General features: G+C 49.5%; 1 protein-coding gene across 2 annotated transcripts in view; it reads right to left on the reverse strand.

Moving 5' to 3' along the window:
- The window catches only part of UFL1 (UFM1 specific ligase 1), a 1,228,658-nt gene that overhangs the window by 64,292 nt on the left and 1,144,487 nt on the right, over nucleotides 1–19,879 (reverse strand). The window lies entirely within an intron of this gene.

A 19,879-nucleotide genomic window follows, 5' to 3' on the forward strand; every position in this document is an offset into this window, starting at 1 on the left:
TGATTTTTTTTAAATGATTTATTTATAACACCTGGTGGTAAGAATATAGTCAACATTGCATATGTTCAGGGTATACTAAAGTAGCATGATACAGGAAATTCAGCACTAGAATACTGCATCTTCATTATTGCTTCCCTGTTCGCAGGTTACAGCCATTTCAGGGGCATCAGCTTCACGCAGATAGTCACGGAAATCTGACCATATCTATAATTTAGCAGGCAGAAAGGCTATGTATACTTCCTCCATATCATTTGACCAAAGTACATCATTTAGCCACCCCTCCACCGAAGGAGGCATCTTCTGCTTCAATTTCATCAAGATGCATCTTTTAGCTACTGACAGTCCCAAGTTTAAGAATCTACGTTTAGTCTCTGCCATCTTCCCAGTATATCCCAATATCCATTCCTGCGATGCTAGCATTAGCTGTAGTTTAACCACCTTGATTAGTATCTGACAAACCCCAGACCAAAAGCTTGCGAGCCTAGGGCAAGAGCAAAGCATGTGTAACAAATCAGCGTCCTCCATTCTACACCTGGAGCAATTGCCCTCACATTCTGCATTAAATAACCAAATCCAGGTTGGAGGATAATGTCATCTTTTGAGAGCCTTAAACTATATTAAGCGAAATTTAGAGTTGAACGAAATGTTCTTGGTCAGGCCACAAAGCATCCTCCATTGTACATCAGAGAACTCCATCTGCAGATCCCTTTGACAAGTAGCTCTTAGTTTTGAGCCCACCAGCTGTAAACCACCTAATCCCCCGTTTGTACAATGCAGAGATACTTTTTTTAATCCTCTGTTTTACCGAAAATGTATGATGTACACAGGTGTATAGGCGGTTCCACAGAAAAGGACGTCCAAAGAAATCTAAATGCCGACCTCATGTGATGGCAGTAAAGCAATTGTAACGGTGTATCACCTATCAGAGTTCTAATTTCTTCCCAATCCGCAAAGTGACCATCAATATACATGTACCCCAAGACCCGAATATTCGCTGCACTCCAGCACTTCTCTCTGGCAACATCCAGGGTCGGTGGCAACACGGGTACTCCACAAAGAGAAGCATGTTTATCATATGGCGTCCCCACTCCCTGCCATTAAAGAAGCCTTGCCCATGCCTCCTTCGTTGCCTCCTTGAGAAATTATAATTTACTCACCGTAGTGACCAACGTACTCTTAGTCATTAGTCCCCTTTCCTCCATACTGTATGGGCGTTCCTCCTAGGGACGGGAAACAGAATCTTTTTCACCAGATAAAATCTTCCTTCCCTTTCAATTTAGAGGCGTGCGGGGGCACAGCCTTGGGAGCATTCACTCCCCTGAGTCCGCCCACCAGCGCCACTCCTCAGTTCCAATATACGCATCAAAAATATTAACATTGCCTAATTACACTAGTTTTATTAGGGGGAGGATGGTGGGATGTATGGAGGAAAGGAGACTATGGACTAAGAGTACATTAGTGAGTTACTTATAATTACTCTTACTTCCCCGTCCCCTTTCCTCAAAAATGTATGGGCAATTACAACTGAATGTAGCTCCAGGGTAGAGGTGACCCTCCTTAAGTTCCTTAATACTGCCTGCCTGAATGCAGCACCTGACCTGGAGCCGGCATCCAAACAGTAGTGCTTACAAAAGGCAGAGGGAGAGGCCCACGTGGGTCCCTGCTAATGACCTGCCACAGAAAGTGTCTCTGGAATGCGACCGCCGTGGCCTTGGCTCTGACAGCATGGGCATGCACGTTTGCCGGAAGCGGCTTGTGCTGTACCTCAGATGCCTCCTTAATGGCTGCCACCATCCATCTTGCTATGGAGGCCTTGGAAGCCTGATACCTGGGCCTTTACCTGCCGAAGGTGATAGAGCCTCAGATTTGCAGAAGCTCTTAGTCCTGTCCAGCTAGAAATTTAGGGGTCTCCTAACATCTAAACATTGCAGAGCATCGTCCTTGGGGTTTGCAAAGAAAGTAGGGAGTAATATCTCCTCATTTAGGTAGAACACCGAGACTACCTTAGGAAGGAATGCGGGATGCGTTCTGAGAACCACCTTTTCCCTGTGAAAGGTAGTGTATGGCTCAGAGGCCACTAGAGCTTGGATCTCGCTGACACGACGTGCAGATGTAAGACCCACCAAAAGGGCTGTCTTCATGGTGACCAGCCTGATGTCTGCAGACGCCACAGGCTCAAAAAGCTTATGCGCCAAGGCGCCCAACACTATATTGAGGTCCCACACAAGGTGTGGCTTCTTGATGGGCAGATAGAGCCTAATGAGTCCCGTTAAATGCCTTTTAACCACCGGATTGGTGAATGAGAAAACCTCCTCCTCCGAATTCTGGTAGGCCCTGATGGCCGCTAGATAGGTGCGGCATGTGTCTATCTGCACTCCGGAGTGTGCTAGGTGTGCACAGAAAGACAGCACATCGTCCAGTGAGCAAGTGAGAGGATCTACTTCCTTGGACTCAGCCCAGTGGCAAAACCTAGTCCACTTGCTTTTGTACTGGCTCCTAGTGGCATTGCTCCTAGCTCCCTGAATGATGTCTACATTAGCCTGCCAGAAGCGCAGATGCTTCAGAGTGACCTGTTCAGGAACCACGCTGCAAGGGCTAACTTCTTTGGGGCAGGGAATATCACTGTGCCCCCCTGTTGTGACAGTAGATGAGCTAGGCCCAGCGGAAGGTGCATAGGAGGTTGGTCCGACAGGCTGAGTAGCTCCGAGAACCGTGGCCTCGCCAGCCGCCACGGAACTATCAGAATGATGCATAAGGGCCGGGACTCTCTTATCTTGCATCACCCTGTGTACCAGTGGAGTGGGAGGGAAGGCATAGGCATTCATGCTGTTCCACTGAATCTGTAACGCATCGCCCAGTGAGCCTAGACCCTGTCCCTGCCAGGATGCAAACTGAGGGCGCTTCCTGTTGAACCAGTTGGCAAAGAGGTCCACCTGAGGATGACGCCATCTGTTGAAAAACTGTTGAAGTACCTGGTCGTTCAACTGCCATTCATAATTGTCCGCCCCCTGCCTGCTGAGCCTGTCCGCTTCCAGGTTCTCCTCCCCCGGAAGGTGGATCACTGTCAGGTGAATTTTGTTCTCCAGGGCCCATTCCCAGATGCTGACCGCGAGGGTGCATAAGGGAGGGGGCCTGATGCCACCCTGCTTGTTGAGGTAATACATGCTGGTGGAGTTGTTTGTCTGAATAAGGATGACTTTGCCGCTGATGAGCGGTAGCAAGGCCTTGAGAGACAGCCAGATAGCCTTCAGCTCTAACCAATTGATATGTGCTTCCTGTTCCTGTCGGGACCAAACTCTTGACACTGTGGTTTGTCAAGTGTAGCTCCCAGCACTCCAGGGACAAATCCGTGGTGATGGTAACCTGCAGTGCTAGTTGACAGAAGGGCCTGCCTATCCTCAGATTGCAGTCCGTGCTCCACCAGACTAGGTCCTGCTGTAGGAAGGGAGGAATGCTGACGAGTTCTGCCTGAGAACCCAGCTCCTGATTCCATGAGGCTGCGAAGTGCAGCTGTAATTTCCTCATCTTGAGTCTTGTGTAAGGTACCACCAAGAGACAAGCCGCCATGATACCCAGGAGGTGTTGGTACCACCATGATGAAGTCACCTCTCTGCTGAGAAAGTGACCTGTGGCCCTCCTGATGTCTGCAATCTTGTCCTCAGAGGGAAAAACTCTCGGAAGTTGTATCCCAGATGAGGCCCAGAAACGTTAGACTCTGCGTCGGTTCTAGCTGAGACTTCATGAGATTGATTGAGAATCCCAAGTCGTGTAGGGTGTTCATGAGGGCGGAGGAGGTGTGATGGACCGCCTCCGGGGATCTCGCCCTGACGAGCCAGTCAGCTAGGTATGGATAGACAGGGTGACCTTGGGCCCTGAGAAGGGCTGCCACGGCGTTCATAAGTCTGATAAAGACCCTTGGGGCTGAAATGAGGCCAAAGGGTAGAACTTTGTACTGGAAATAGAACCCCATGATCCTGAACCTCAGTAAGGACCAGTGGGGCTGCCAAATCGGGACGTGTAAGTAAGCGTCCTTCAGATCCACAGAGCACATCCAGTCTCCCTTGCACAGTGGCTCCGCAATAACCATCTTTAACTTTCGAAGTGGGAGGTAAAGATTCAGGGTAAAAAGGTCCAACACAACTTTCAGGCCAGCCCGGTTCTTCTTGTGTATGGCGAAAATCCTGGAGTAGAAGCCCATACCCCTCTGAGAGGCTGGGACTTCTTCCACTGGCTGGCTCTCTACGAGCGATCGAATCTCCACCAACAGAATTGCTGTTCCAATCTGTAGGAGTGGAGGGGAGTAGAGGGTAGAGGGAGGGACCGGTAGGCGGTAGCCCGTGTAAACAACTTAAAGGATCCAGGGATCTAAGAACTTCACGTGCCAATTGTGCGTGTGGAGAGCAACCCTGCCCCGCACCGGAGACACGTGGATCTGGAGGGGAGTGTCATGACTATTTTCCCTCTGAGACTGAGCAGGGGGACTGAAAGAAGCCCTTATTCCCTGCCTTGTGCTGCTTGCGGCGGTGTTAGCTCGGAGAGTGGTCGAGCTTCCTGGACTGTCGTTCTTGGAAGCCCTGGAACCTGCCGAAGGCCCGACCCTTGACAGAACGCTGGTGGTTTTGACAAAGTCTGCGCTGTGGACTTTGCAAGGATGGATAACCACTTTGTAGGCTGCGAGCTGTTCTTCTATCCGATTCCTCATACTTGGAGGAATAAAAGAGGTCTCTACCTCAAGAGGAAGGTCCAATATGCAATCCTCAACGTCTGGGTTGAACTTGGTAGCCCGGAGCCAGGCCGTCCTTCTCATGTCCATGGCAAGGCAGATGGCATGGCCTGAGGTATCAATATGCGAGACTGTGGACTCCATGATGTCAAAAGCCACCATCTTTGCTTCAGCCAGCCCCGTCTTGAAATGTGCCTGACTGTGCACCGGAAGTTCCGGAAGGCAGTCTGCTATTTCCCATGAAAGCCTCTGGTTAACGGCTGCGAGCATGGCGTCTGCATTCGCTTGATGAAGGTGCAGCGCGGCGTTGGTCTAGACCTTCTTTCTATACGCCTCCAAGATATTCTCCTCCTTGCCTAGCAGTGCTGTGGACGAGGTGGCCGATCAGGATTGCGGCTTAGAGTATATGGACGCTGCAGCAACCACTGAGGAGTGTGGGCCCGCTGTGCCGACAACAAGAGTGTATCCCCCTCCAACTGCCTGTACTTGGCGTTGAGGCGCCTGTTGGTGGCCTGCGCTGAGTGGGGTTTCAGCCTTTCATGCTTGACCAAGGGAACAACGTCCTTCTGCATCAGAATCCCCATTCTAGGCGTAGAGTGAGGACCCAGGCCTCAGGTTGTTCAACCTCGGGTTGTGGAAGCCCCGTGTATTCAGCCAACCCTGCAAGTTGATTGTGGAAGGCCTTAGCTGACGAGGGTGTGTCGGGTCCTCCTTCTCATCGGTGCCAACCAGGGTGTGCGACTGGTCTGGCGCCGGTGGAGGAGTACTGGGAGCCGTTGGCTGAGATGTGGAGACCGGAGCCGGAGGCTGCTGTGGCACAGCCTGAGCTCTAGGCGGCAGGGGAGCCGGAATCGAAGGAGCCGGCGTGGGCAGCAGAGGCTGAGGCAGAGCGGGAGGCACCGTAGCCATAGGAGGAATCACTAGGGGTGCTGGTGGCGGGACTGGTGGTAGCATGTCCCTAATAACATCCCGAAGGATGCAGCTCATCTGAGGGGACCTCATTAGAGTGAGGAACTTCTCTCTCAAAAAACCTGTCTTCACAAGCTGGTGGGGTGACAGGTGACATTGACGGAGTCACAGCTGGCTGCTGGACACTGTGCGCACTCTGCCTAGATGGTTGCAGGGGGTACCTGCTTTTGCGATCTAGAAAGATAACCTGTAGGCCACGTACCTGGTTGAGACCAGTCCCATCTGGACACTCAATCTCCTACCTGCTCCCCAAAAGGGTTCGGCGTCTGAGGAGCGGCCATCTTGTCTGGCACGGTGGCCATTTTGTCGTGCTGCGTGCCACGTGCCTGAATTGTGGTGCCTAGCTCGCTGGGACCAGCCTCCCTCTGGACTCTTGGCAGTGGATTTTGAGGCTTACCCTGCACCTCAGGACCAGACATGGAACATGTAAAGCCCTCGGCGGAAGTGCCGGTAGTGCTGCGTAAATGCACCTCCTCAGACATTTGTCCGGTATTAGGGCATAGCCCCTCGGGGAGAAACCCGCTAAAAGAATCTTGCGGTCCCTCTGCACTGTCTGCGGGAGGATCTAGCGACCCCACAGAACGTGGGGGTCAGACGTGGGGAAGAGCTCCTCGCAGGCTGGATACCTGCTGAAGCCCAAGGACGATGACATGCGTCGGGGAGGAACGTGGCACCAGAGGACCAAGTACCTGTTTAAAGATCAGAAGAAAAGACAAAAAAGACAGAATCCGGGGAAGAGCATGTGGAATTACAAGGCTGAAGCCAAACTCAGGAGCGCTGGTGAAAGTGGTCCGTTCCCATCGATGCGGAAAAGAGGACTGGGGAGTGTCGCTAGTGGGCAGAGTCAGGGGAGCGCATGCTCCCAGGGCCGCACCCCAGCGCGCCTCTAAATTTAAAGGGGAAGAAGAATTTTTCTGGTGAAAAAGGTTCCATCTCACGTCCCTAGGAGGGACGCCCATAGTATGGAGGAAAGGGGACGGGATGTCAGAGATGTACCTTAACCCAACAAAAATGTTCCTAGAAAGACCTTGCCCACAGCCAACCTTTTCAACTGAACACGAGGGGGACAGTCAGACCTACTCACCCAAGAAGCTGCGTAGTAAACCTGTGCAGCCAGATAATACATTTTAAATTGCGGGACAGCAATGCCATCCTCCTCCCAAGCACATGCCAGTGAAGGCCATTTCAATATCACCAAACCATTCGCCCACACGAACGTAGCCTACATTGAGCTAAGTTCTTTAAAATATGTGTGCCCCGGCCACGTTGGTATGTTATGAAACATATATAGAAACCTCAGCAAGATTACCATCTTGAGAATCAAAAGTCTCTCCATTATAGACATCGGTATCCGACACCATCATTGCAACTTGGACTTTAACTGTCATATACAATGAATAGTTATTTTCCAATGTTATCCCTGGAGAGCAGGATACCAAAATCCCCAAATACTTTATGGAGTCCGCTGACCATTAGTATCAGTCACCACTGATGTTTTGTCATTCAAGGGAAATATCTGCAGCTTACCTCTATTTAGATGTATGCCTGAATATTTCCCCAGTATCTTAGCCACATTTGCTTCTGGCTCGCAGACGTATAGCAGAATGTCATCTGCATATAGTGAGATTACCACCGGAGAGCCTCCCTACCTGAACACCACATATTTACACTTATCCTGTATTAGGTCCGCAGTGGTTCAATCACCATTGCAAATACTAATGCCTTGTACCGTCCTCAAGCCAGAGTCTGTGGGACAACATAGCGTTTGTTCACACCTTCGCTACTGGGTTCACATACAGCAGTTTGATCCATGCAATACAGTTTGGAACAAATCCATAATTGGACAGGCCTGAAAAAGACAATGCCAATAGACTGTGTCAAACACATTCTGCATGTCTAGTGCTATTGCTACAGCACAAACCTCTTGGTTCTATCTGTACATAACATTATACAGCCTGTGAAAGTGAGGGTGGGGTGCAACTGCCAGATCTCGAGAAATATATTGCAGCACAACTTAGTTTTGTTGCTAGATGGCTCTCGGACGAGGTCACATTGGAAACAGAACTGTTGCGACAACTAGTTGCCCCCACTCACTTAAAAGAAATCATGTGGGTACCACTAGGTTGCCTGGGAAGCACCCCTATGATAGTAAAGTTGGGAAGAAAGGTGTGGCACAGGGCTCTGACATTACTGAAACTGAGGCACCCTTACACACCGGAAACTCCAATCGCTGCCGATGTCTGTAAAGACCAGATGGATATGGCAGTTGTGAGGAACTGGGAGAGGTTGGCCATTTAGACCTGGGGTGACATGTATGAGGAAGGTGTATTCAGGGAGTTCGAATCCCTACGGGAGAGGGAAGGGTTACCCAGAGGGCAGTGTTTGTGGAACCAAAGGGTTAGGAGGGTGGTGAAAAGGGAGATGGGACAAGTGGCCTGAGGAACCGGAAGCTAACTCCCTGATGGTTTTAATGCACACCCTGAACGATGGCTGGAGGCCAGTGTCCATGTTATATGGAACACTGATAGCCAGACCCAACCCCAAGAGTCCAAAACTGAAAGTGAGGTGGGAGACCGATTTGGGTCTAGACATAACAGAGAAGGAATGGGAAAGGACACCGATATTGCCCCGAGACGGGTCGAGAAACTCCTGATTCCAGGTGATTCAGCTGAATGTTTTGTATCGCACCTACATGACACCACTTAGGATAGCTAAATTCAAAAGGGATACGCAGTCACTGTGTCCCTGGTGTGGAATGGGGAGGCCGGGCTGATGCACATGTTCTGGCACTGTGTGCAATTACAAGTACAACGATTCTGGAAGCGGATAAAGGAAGCCTGTGAGAGAGCTGGAATAGTGAGATACAGGTGGAATCCGAAGGAATGTTTACTGGGTACATACACTAGCATGTGGTCAAATGTATGGCCATGGCATGTATGTATACTGGCCAAAAGAGCTATTGCAATGGCTTGGAAATCAGCTGGGGGCCCGCAATATATGCGCTGTTACAAAGAATTTGAACGTTGGGCTGAGGCAGAGACCAGAGTATGTAATGATTGGGTAGCAAGGTCTAAGGAAACTGCAAGTACTGCCTATGAGGCTTGGAAAACATTTGTCTAGGACAATTTCCACCCTTCCGATGATAAGATGATAAGCCTCCGTGAACACACGAAGACCCTTGCAGAGAAGCGATCATAGTAGCTATTAGGAAAAGGTTTTCCCCTAGACATTACCTCCCGACAAAAGACATTGTTTACCTAATACAACATCCCCACTCACCTGTGTGAAGGCTGTGATGTTTGAGCAACACGCTACCTGACAATTAAAGAAAGTTTTTTTTTTTTTTTCTTGTTGTTACCATGTTATTTGTTTGGTGTTTACGTGCAGATAAGCATAAATGGTACTATTTGGCGAATTATGAAACAAATGATACAAGTATAACTGTTTTTACAAAAATGCTAATAAAAACATTTCAAAATATACAGCTTGCGTAGGTTAAGAGCCGTAGAACGTCCTGGGATGAATCCTGACTTGTCTGGATGCATTAGATGGGGAATTAAAGGCAACACTCTATTAGCTATAACTTTCGCAAATAATTTGGTATCCACATTTATGAGCAACAGCGGATGACATGATCCGCAGTCTTCAGCTGACTTGCCCGATTTTAGCAATAGAGTAATAATTGCTTCCCATAATGTCTCCGACAGAGACCCATGTAACAATGTATCCTTCCGCAGCTGAAGTAAGTAAGGTGCAAAAATCTCCCGATACTCCTTTTAGAACTCAGCAACCAGACCACTTGACCATGGTGCTTTGCCACTTTGCAAAGCGAGGATTGCCAATGTAATCTCCTCCAGGGATATTGGGGTTCCAAGGGGCTTGCTCACTTCCCTCGAGAGCAACGAGGTTGGAATCACATGTATTGTTCAATCTCTACTTGGAACGCAGTACCCTTCGACTGATATAATTTGGAGTAAAATTCATAGAACAATGCATTTATATCTGTATCCATATGCACTGCATTACCCTCACATATGCAATAGTACCATTGCCCGATTCGAAGTGAACCATATGTGCCACCAAATGTCTGGGCCGATCTGCCTCCACATATCGCCTGGCCATCTTCGGCCGAACCATGAAATGTAACTCCCTCTGTGCAGATTTTCCAAAACCATCCAGGTCAGTCTTGATCTCAGCCCGGAGTTTGGGTGAGGGTTCTCCCATGGAGTTTCCACAGCTTAGACTCCGCCCCAGACAGATAATTCCTAATTGTTCTTAGCACCTCAAATTTAGCAGCCATGGCCATCCCCCTAACATACACCTTAAACGCCTGCCATAACATTGCTATTGAGGAGACAGATCCCACATTGTTCCCAAAATATAAGCTAACATGTTAATGCAAATTAAGAGAGAATGCAGATTCAACAGCGCAGCTGACTTGAACCACCACAGAGGCCCCCTTCTGCCTTCCGCTGGCCAGCCCATAACCATTAGCAAGGGTGAGTGATCTGACAGCGTTCGAGGTAGAATAACACATTCTGTGAATTCCCCAAGAAATTTCCTCAACACCAACCATAGATCAATCTGGGAATGCATATCATGCACAGTTGAATAGTATGTGTAGTCACAAACTTCCCCATAAGACACCCACCACACATCCAACAACCTCAACGTGTGCATGCTGCCAACTATCAAGCAAGCCGCTCCGGCTAGAGTCCTTCGGGCAATGCTTGACCGATCTTTAGTTGTGTTCAGAATAGTGTTAAAATCCCCAACCAAAATAATTTCCGCTGATGGGTATGCAGCACTAAGCTGGAATATCCGGTCATAAAATTCAGGGTAATCTATATTGGGTCTGTAACTGTTAACTAAAAGAACTTCCCTTCTACATAATACCCCATCTACCAAGACATATCGCCCATCCGTATCAATCACTGATCCAATATGTGTAAATGGCAGGGAGCTGTGTATCAATATCCTCACCCCCCCCCCTCGCGCGAGCGAGGAGGAGTAATACCTCTGTCGGCTCCACCACCTTAGCTTGGTGTTCCTCCTGTATGTGTGTTTCCAGGAGGAACAGTACTTTAGGCCCTTGCCATCATAAACGTAATGTCCTAATGCCATCATGTGCCTGTGCCATAACTCCCAAGTGTATCATGTTTAATACGTGAATCTGCTAGCTCTAGAACTACACCCTGTAAGGATGACATGGCATCAAGAACAGACATACACAAGTGATCACAGTTCAAGAGTGTTTATTAAACTGTATAGGTAGGTTGGAAAAACGCCTAATCTAAAACTAAATCTAGACCTGTATCCACCCCTGCTGCAGTAAGGAGATGGTGGAACGTCTTCTGCTGTAGGATGATTTGCTGCTGTAATATTCACGGTCATCGTATCCTCCTCCTCGTTCATATCCACGGTCATAGTAATCTCTGCGACGATTGCTGCCATATGTTGGTCTCCCCATGTAGATACCAGGTGTGGGTGTGTGAGGTCTTTTAGTAATCGAGAAATCTACACAAATCCTTCGGCCATCCAACTCCATGCCGTTCGCACGCTCTTTGGCCTCCTTGGCATCCTCGACGTTCTCAAAATAAACAAATGAAAATCCCCTGGAACGTCGCAATTGTTGATCATAAACAATCCCATCCCTATTCGCCTCGTCGCTATTGAAGCATGAATTAAAAAGATTCCTCGATTTAGCCCTAAGTTAGGGTTGTATTTGTGGACAGTACTTTTTTTCTCCTGTGAACCGTGCCTAGTGAATAGGTGGCTTTTACACCTTTTATGATGTTTGGAATATACATTGCTGTTGCATATTTGTCTAGTTGGTGCTTTGTTAAAACTTGTGTACAACCATTTTGCATGTTTTTTTTACAGTCCGTTCTAACTGCTACGGTAACAATTTACCATACCTTGTTTAAAACATTCTGACTATTGGCTCTGGTATTAGAAAATGGATACAATAAAAGTACCTTTTCTTAACCTCTTGCTATTACAAGTCTTGGAATATTTGGGACGTTAGTTTGGATGGTATAGGATCATTATTCCTGAGACAGTATGCAGCAGTATTTCATGTTGGTCAGATCACTTAATTGATTGGTTATACTATCAATTGAGCAGTCATGCTAGCAATTTTAGTTCTTGAATGTGGCGATGACCGCACATTGCATAATGGATACTTTTACGTTTGTATGTTATGATACAATTACGTTAGTTGCAAATGAACAGTTGTGTAGATAGAACAATAAACTATTAAACAATAAAAAAAAAAAAAAGAAACATAAATCTAAGATGGGAGCAAGCTACGAACATCAAATAATAAGGCAGTCCTAGTGGCGTTGTGTCAAATAAAAAACTGTTGCCAATCCTTGTGCTAAAATACAGTGTGGGATAGGGTTCACAAAAAAGAAGGGAGTAGTTTCTTACCTGTAACCCCATTTCTCTAGCCTTGGTGTCTTTCATAGATTCACATGCTGTGAATATTTCCTGTCGCCTGTCCTGTCACTTTGAGTGTCCTATCGATGTCTTTATGGGTGCTTTAGGCTGCACCAATAGGATGTCCAGTATAAATAGCCCCTCCCCTGTGGCTTCCCTTCAGATTTTAACCTCACCAAAATGGAGGAACTCTAAGCACATGTTTACCTGAAGGGGGAAGGCCAGAGGGCGCATGTGAATCCATGAAAGATACCAACGCTGGAGAAATAGAGTTACAGGTAAGAAACTACTCCCTTCTCCAACATTGGATCTTTCAGAGATTCACATGCTGTGAATAGACTACATACCAGTAAGATAACCTGGAGGTGCATAATAGGCAAACAAGACCCATGCCCCAGGGAAGCATGAACCAACAATAGACAATCATACATTTCCAGTTATAAAGACCGAAAACATCAGTAAAATGAAACACCGGAAGCTCCGTGGCTTAACTTATTGGAACAAGAGTTGGAGGACTGCACGCCCCACCTGCACATCCTCTGCATGTTTTCGACCCAGACAGTAGTGTCTGGTGAAGGTGTGCGGCTACCCCATGTTGCTGCTTGGCAAATGCCAATGAGCAGTATGCTGGCCCACAGCGCCGCCGACAATGCCGTGGACCTCGTAGAATGGACCCTGGGAGTCGACTGCAATGGCCTGCCTGCCTTGTCGTGGCAAAAGGAAAACTTAGACGATACCCAACGGGAAAGGCCCCAATTCGAAATCGGCTTCCCCTTGTTGGAGGGGCTAAAAGCCACAAATAGCTGTCTCGACGTTCTGAAGGACTGAGTTCTGTCCAGGTAAAACTTCAATGCTCTCTTGACATGCAGGGAATGCAGCGCTTTCTCAGCTGGAGTGGATGCCTTGGAAAAAAGGTGGGCAATGCTAACATAGCCTTCTTATGAAACTCCGATGGAATCTTTGAAATAAATTGAGAATTCGTAGATCGGAGAACCTTGTCCCTCATGAAACGCAGATACGGCGGGTCGATAACCAGAGCCTGAAGTTCGGAAACCCTCCTGGCAGATGTGATGGCCACCAGAAAAGCCACCTTGCACGTGAGAAACTTCAACGGCATCGCAGACATGGGTCCAAACTGTGGTTTCATGAGGGCAGAGAGTACCAAGTTGAGACTCCAGACCGAAGAAAACTTCTTCACGGGGAACGACCTGAAAAGGCCTTTGAGGAAATGTTTAATCAGCCTGTCACTGAACAGCGGTGTAGAGTTGCGCTTGCCTCCTGAACCTGGAGATGGCAGCCAAGTGGACCTTGATGGACAACGCCAGACCCCCCCCCTTGACCAACAGCAGAAGATAAGGCAGGAGTTCTGGAGGCAAAACTGAAATGGCTGCAGGTTCGGCTGCCACGAGCACCAGGCACAGAAACCTTTCCACTTTCGGCTGTAAGACATGTTGGTAGACGGTGCACTTGTGGCCGCCAAGATGTGATGACAGTCCCGTGGAATGCTTAGGTGTCCAAATTCGGAGTGGTCAGGAGACACGCTGCAAGGATGAGGTAGCCGGGGTCGTGATGCCACACCTTTCTTTCGTTCTGTGACAGAAGTTCCGGCTATGACCCCAGATGAAGAGGGGTGTCCACTGCTAGGTGAAGAAGGTCAGACAACCAGGTCTGGCTACCAGGATCACTTTGCATGGAACCCTGCACACCATCTGGGTGGTTTTCTGGAACAGAGGAAACAGAGGGCACGCGTATGCAAGCAGACCCGTCCACAGGAATAAGAATGCGTCCCCCCTTGATTCCGGATGAGCCACCCTTCTGGCGAAGAGACTGCACTGCCTGTTTTCTGGGCTGGTGAATAAGTCCAGCGGGGGAGTCCCCCATTTCCTGAATATCCTCGCCACCTGGCCGTCCTTCAGTTGCCATTCGTGCATCTGAACTGAGTCTCTGCTGAGAGCATCCGCCTGCTCGTTTTGAACCCCCGGCAAATGGTAAGCCACCAGTTGAATCTTGTGTGCTATAGCCCAGGGCCAGACCGCCTGAGCCTCCTTGTACAGGGGCTGTGAATGCATGCCTCCCTGTTTGCGGAGATAAAACATAGTTGTGGTGTTGTCCGTCAGAACCCGGACCCGGAATGAGGGGCAAAAAAGACTTCAGTGTACTGCCCTCAACTCCAGAACGCTGATGTGCAACAAAGCCTCCTCGAGGGACCATAGGCCTTGGTTTGAAACTTGTCGAGGTGAGCTCCCCAATACCCTTTGGAAGAGTCTGTTACGATTGTATACTGAAAGTCTGGCTCCAACCAGGTGCATACCCTGTACAATGTTGCCAGATCAAGTCCACCATTGCAGCGCGAATGCCAGATCCTGGGAGATGAGAATCTTGTCGGACCAGGAACCGAGAACCTGTGACCATCTTGAAGCGAGAAACTCCTGCACTGGCCGCATGAAAAGCCGACAATTCGGAATGAGTGGGGTGCAGGACACCATGGAGCCTAGAAGAGACATGTACACCCGGACCGTGATCGACGTTCCCGGCACCAAGGAACCTGCCATGGACGACAGCTTCTCTATCCTTTCCACAGATGGCTTCACCAGATTGAGATGCGTATGAAAATGAGCGCCCAGAAAAACCATGTCCCTGGAGGCTGTCGGACAAGATTTGGCAAAATTGACTGCAAAGCCCAGACGCTGCAACAGGGTCATAGCCGCCTGGAGAGACTCGGATGCTGTCTACCACTTTATACCGACACCACCGACTCCAGCCAGGGCTGCGACATGAGGCACTTTGGTGTCAACTCACGCGCCTTAAACTTTTTCTCCAAGCGGCCCTTGACCGCAGGCTCCATGAAAGAATGGCGCATTGTACGAAGCCCTTCCTGCCACATGTGGACCAAGATGGGGATAGAGAAGATCGCCTTCCACCTTTTCCCCATATGATCGAATAAAAAGCAGTCTTTTCTATCCTCCTCAGGAGTAAGGCCAAACTCGTAGCAAGCCTTGGCCATCATTGCATGAAAAGTTCTGACATCGTCTGGGGGCGAGGGCTGCACTGGACTGCTCAGGGGATCCACCTCTGGGTCCGCATCCCAGGTATCCACTCACGAGGACGATACCATCTAGAGCGTGTCTTGCGGGACGCTATCGGGTTCAGACTCCACCAGCTCCCCTTCTTCCTGATCCCTACAAGGAGGGGTGAATCCCCTGGGAGATGGAACCGGAGGCCGAACCTCGGCAGATTTCTTTGGTGGACCCTGGCGAGGGGTACTCGCAACATCCATCGGTCGGGGAATGGCTGGAACCTCCCACCCCAAGGGCTCCACCGGGGTTTTAGGCACCGGGAGTCGGGCATCCAACTGTCAGAGGAGCGACTGCAGCATAGTCAGAACCTGCATGGAGAGCAGGGAGTGTGGGTTTACCAACGGTTGATGAGGCGGAACAGCCCCCAGGATGTCCGATGTGGATGGAACCACTGGCCGTAGGCCCAACGCTGAAGGGTCCAGGAATGGATGAGACGACTCCTCTGGACTTGAGGCCGAATCGTAGCTGGAGGGATCTTGCTGTAGAATCTACATCTGGAGCAAGGGCGCAAAGCCGGTCCCAGACTGCCACGGCACCTCCCCGGAAGGGATTGGATCACCATCAGACCACAGCGGACCAGCAGAACTCAGAAATCCCACACCCGCCGAAACAGCCATCGTCAAGGCAGTCGTCAACATCGTGGTCGCCAGCAAGGCCATAGCCGAGGTCGTTGTCGGCAAGTTGGACGCAGGGATCGGTGGCACTGCGGTCACTGACGGGGGCACTATCGTCGACAAGCTTGTTGTCCGCAGAATCTAAGCCCCACTCGGTGGCCTGGGCTTCGCCGGCAAAGATGACCGCTTGGATGCGTAGCTGGAATGGCGTCTGGAAGACTCTTTGCCAGACGGCGATTGACGCCGGACCTTCGATAACAACTTCTTTGTCGACGAGGAGGACGAATGTGACCGCGGCGTCTCCTTGGCCGAAGACGAGGGCCTGCGCAATGGATCCCCCCAGGCTTCTCCGTCCAGCCACTGGAATCCTTCCACTTCTTAGGCCGTGGTGCCTGCGTGAACTGGAGCGAGGACTCCGGACCCCATGCCAGTCTGCATGGGCCTTGTCAACGTAAACTAACCGCCTTTTCCGAAACCCGAAGCTGGGTATGCCCCCAGGCGTGGTTTCTTACGCACCGGCTCCACCGACTGCACCCTCTGGCGCGGAGGAGACCTCTTTGCCGAAGAAGTGGAAGACTTGCCCCCGCGGGCCGAACCAACCTCCGATTCCCGTATAGGCCCCTTCGTTCAACCATCAAATGAGCCACCAGTTACAGTCTTTGAGCGTCTTCTGGGAGAACACCTGGCAAATCTTGCAGTTCTCCACAGAGTGATTGGGGTACAGGTAATACAGACAGTCCGCATGACTGTCCCCTTCGTAGACGTTCTTGAGGCCGCAAGTTTCACATGGCCGGAAACAACGACTTCTTCGGGCCCACAGATGACAAGATGAGCCTGGAAAACACTGTAGCAATGAAGCTGAAGAAAATCGGAATAGCAAAAAACAATTCTCAAGAGAGAACACGAGGGGATCCCAACAGTTTGGAGATGGTTGCAATTTGTAAGGAAGCCGCAGAGGTGGGGCTATGCATACTGGACATCCCATTGGTGCAGCCTAAAGCACCCATAAAGACGTCGATAGGACACTCATAATGTCGAAGTTTTCCATAGGAAAACTGCTATATTAAAGTTACTGAGGTTTCCCAGCCTGGTGACAGGAAATATTCACAGCATGTGAATCCATGAAAGATCCAATGCTGGAGAAAGAAGTGTTCAAAAATGATAAGTTAGGATGTGTTAGCCAGGGGTCTCCCTTCCCCACGTTTTGATCATGGGTTAAAGCAGGACTCCTGAGCAGAGCACACTCTCGAGCTTTCCGAGCACGAGACAACAGTTCTGGTTCACGTATCAGGACCTTCAGTGGTCAAGTATCTTTTATACAAAAAGTCTCATGTCCCCCCTCAAGGACCTGATGGATTTCAAAAATAACAAACAAAAGAAGTTCTGTTTCAAATGTACTTTGGGTGATGGTTTCACCCCTTAGCACCCCTCTTCCGGGCACAGACCCCTCACACAGTTCTTATCAATATTAGGATCATCAGACGTCGTCTCTCCTGCTTCCGAGGATCTGATAGTTCAAATAATCAAACAAAAAGTTCTTTCAGATTCTTCACCCTTGGGTCCCACTCTTCCGGGCGCAGACCCCTCTCCAATATCAGCCTCCCTCCCATCGGGTTCACTCTGGCTTATACCCTCTTCGGGCGTTTACCCCACTTGACTGCTTTCAAAAGTACACTGGGTGATGCCTACACCCGTCGATCCCCCTCTTCCGGGCGCAGACCCCCCCCTCACGACTGCTTGCCTCCCTCCGTCGAGTTCACTGTGATTTTTGCAAAGATATATTCTCCTTGGCACTCACAAATCTTGATGTCTTTTTAAACAGTTCTCCATGGACATCCCTCTGCCGGGTTCACTTTTGTCAACACACTGTTTCTTGGGACTTTAGACTTTGTCCCTCTTTATTGGCATCCCTTCGTCGGGTTCACTCTTGCCACTTCACATTCTCAAATCTCGGCCTCCCTCCGCTGGGTCGGTCAAAGACTTTCAAGTGTACAGGGATTTGGCTTGACTCCTGTATGACCACTTTGACCTGTCTTGGCAGCTCTCCTACGGCCTTCTGATATTCACAGTTTCAATCAACACAGGATCAGTCTCTTGAGTGAGCACCCACGTGGTGCCTATACCCTCTGCAGCTGGCCTTTCCTTAATAATTTTCAGTTCTTTGCAGTTTGCGACATTCATTCAACACAGTTCGGTTTCTTTATCCGTTCTCCCCTCGACTCACCGACTGCGATGAACCGCTTGGATTTCTACATATCTGGAGTCAAGGCCGGTACCACAGTAGCAGGAGTCTCTCTCTGGCCTGTTTATCAGCGTAGGCCTGTTCTGTGTACCATTGACATCTGCTGCAACACACTAGAGCTATTGTTTGCGGTCTTACGATTCCTTCTATGGAGGTCACATGGACTTGGCACGGAAAGGGCAAGTTTGCTTCTCTCCTTCTCACCCTCTCGGTTTGCACCGTCTTTCTCCTCCTCTTGAACTGCCGTGCCTCGATAGCGGTCTCGTTGTGCGGTCTGCATTGCTCTTACTGTGCTCATGTGCTCCACCTTTTATTCCTGTGTGGAAGAGAAATGGCCGTCAAGTGTGTGGGATTCTGGTTAATTGCCTGACTCTTCCTGATCCTTTGTTTGGGACATGTCAGGTAAACAGTTTTAGCATTTGTCGGTTGTCTGTCACAATGTAAGGAAGTGTTCGGATTGCAAAAGGAGGGCGGTACAGTTCCTGAGTATCCTACGGGGTAGGATGGAGAAAATGTGTTACAGGATTTTAGCCCTCGCACTACAGGGTTGGGGAAATTCAGAAGAGTGAGATTGGTAGAGGTTGTGGAATGAACGAAAATTACCAGAGTTTTTATCGTAAACTGAACGGGGGGGTTGTGGGAATGGTAGTGAGTTGTTTGAACAGGTTGGGAGTGTGGGAAATGATAAGAGGGATGGGAAGGAGAATGTCAGAGTATTCAGTTAGGACACTGGAAAGGAACAAGTTACTTACCTGTAAGCATTGTTCTCCAGCATGGTTCTGGCATGGATTCAGATGCTCATGAATATTCCCCATCGTCAGGCTGGGAATTCTCATTAAAGGAAAAAAACAGTTTCACTTTCACTTAACAAACTGTATTTGCCCCTAGTCAATGACTGCCCTCTCCCTAAGCCCCTGCTCTGGCAGCCATCTTAAGATTTGGTAAGCACATAAAGTGGCAGGATGACCAAGAAGAGCTGCAAAGGGGCCGGAGGGAGGGTTTGCATGTGAATCCATGCCAGACCCATGCTGGAGAACAATAGTTACAGTTAACTAACTTGTTCCTTCTCCAGCATGGGGTCTGGCATGGATTCACATGCTCACGAATAAAGAATACATAGCAGTACAACATTACACAACCACGGGAAGGGGCAAGGCTCAACAGAAGCAATTACTCTTACCTCCGGAACAGGCTCACTTTCAAGCAAACAGGTTGCATTGTGTTGGCCGACCCTGACCTCCTCTCTGGAATCCCTGTCGACGGAGTAGACTCTTGTGAAGGTGTGCATGGACCTCCACGTAGCAGCCCTGCTGATGTGCAGCAGGGGCACACCAGACAGGAACGCACTCGTCGCAGCAATCGCTCTGGTGGAATGGGCTCTCGGACGGCCGGGTAGCGGTCGTTTCGCCAACCGATGACAGTGCGTGATGCACCCAGAGAGCTACCTTGAGATGGAAGCCTCAGACAAAGCCATCCCATGGTTCACAGGGCCAAAGTTCACAAACAGTTGAGACGTCTTCTAAGAACCTTTTGTGTGTGCCAGGTAGAACTTCACAGCACGAGCAACGTCCAGCGTGTGCTAAGTTCTTTCAGCCGGTGACAAAGGTTTCAGAAAGAACACAGGAACACCAAAGGCTTGTTGAGGTGGAAATCCGACGGAACCTTTGGCATGAAGGAGGGGTGCACCATCCTCAATTTGTGAAAAGACAGATATGGCTGTTTGCAGGATAGGGCCTGGATCTCACCCACCCTCCTGGCAGAGGTGATGGCCACGAGGAAAAGCAGTTTTCCATGAGAGGAACGTGAGAGGGGC

This window comes from Ambystoma mexicanum, chromosome 4p, assembly GCF_040938575.1.
Source record: "Ambystoma mexicanum isolate Mex_15411 chromosome 4p, UKY_AmexF1_1, whole genome shotgun sequence".
Lineage (NCBI taxonomy): Eukaryota > Metazoa > Chordata > Amphibia > Caudata > Ambystomatidae > Ambystoma > Ambystoma mexicanum.